The sequence below is a fragment of the Apium graveolens genome, chromosome 9, assembly GCF_009905375.1.
Source record: "Apium graveolens cultivar Ventura chromosome 9, ASM990537v1, whole genome shotgun sequence".
Taxonomy (NCBI): Eukaryota; Viridiplantae; Streptophyta; class Magnoliopsida; order Apiales; family Apiaceae; genus Apium; species Apium graveolens.
In genome coordinates this window covers 32,922,788-32,923,971 of record NC_133655.1, presented here as the reverse complement: position 1 = coordinate 32,923,971, position 1,184 = coordinate 32,922,788, and positions in this window count along the sequence as shown.

Below are 1,184 nucleotides of genomic sequence, written 5' to 3'. Positions count from 1 at the left end.
AGAGATGGTATTTTAGAAAATCTGTGATTAAACAATGTTGATCACAGCTGCATCCTAGTACAAACTAGATGAATTTTCTCTCAATATTTTTCTAAACAGCTCTGGAAAATCTCTCATCTAATTACTAGCTTCTACTTGGTTTATATATTACCAAGTGTACAAGTGAAGAACAATATAAAATACAGTAATAAAATAAGATCTTCACTTGCTTCTTTTCCTGTTCACTCCAGTACTTTGTTGACTATTGCATCTTTGTACTAGAGAAGAACGGCTGCTTTTTCTGTTGTTCCTGAAATTCGGCTACCACATCTCAGTTGTCTCTATCAACCCATGTGCCTCTGTTTGTAGGTACAACTACCCCTTATCAACGGCTAATCATCAGAACATCCGTTGAAGCTTTCATCTGTTGATGCACTCATCCGTTGAAGGATGTTATCCGTTGAAGCTTTCATCCGTTGATGCACTCATCCGTTGAAGGATGTTATCCGTTGATGACTTTATCCGTTGAAGCTTTAGAGACATCCGTTGAAGCTTAGCTTCTCATCCGTTGAAGGTCTTTAAGTCATCCGTTGATACCACTTCACTTATACAAAATTACAAGGCATGAAGTATTTACAATTGGCCTTCCTATCTGCATATCATCTAGTAGTCAACATGACTCATAGTTTCTCTCAACTTCCAAGAATTACATTTTAAATACAGAGACTGAAATATGCTACAACACTAGACTTATTTCTAAGTAAAGCTACACCATCAACGGATAGCCAAAGTGGTCTTATCCGTTGAGGCTACAGACACTAAATTTCTACTTAAGTATTTTGTTAAACATATCATCAAACTAATGCACATACATTCCTAACAATCTCCCCCTATTTATGTCTATAAAAATTGTAGGCATAAATTCAGGGTTAACTTGATGATAACAAAACACTTAACAGATATATGAATTGAAACTAAGTAGAAATTTAAAAATGCTGCAAAAGTGTATGTACTAGGAGATAATTGAAGATTTACAGTGTTTCCAAGGACACTCCTTTAGTCTGAGCAAATCATCTTTTTCTTCTTTGTTCCCTGGTTTTCTTTCCTAGCCTTTTGTCATTTTCCTCAATTTGGAGTTGGAGTTGTCTGAAGAATTCAGCTTCATCTTCAACACTGGCATCCAACTTAGATTGCATTTCTTTGAG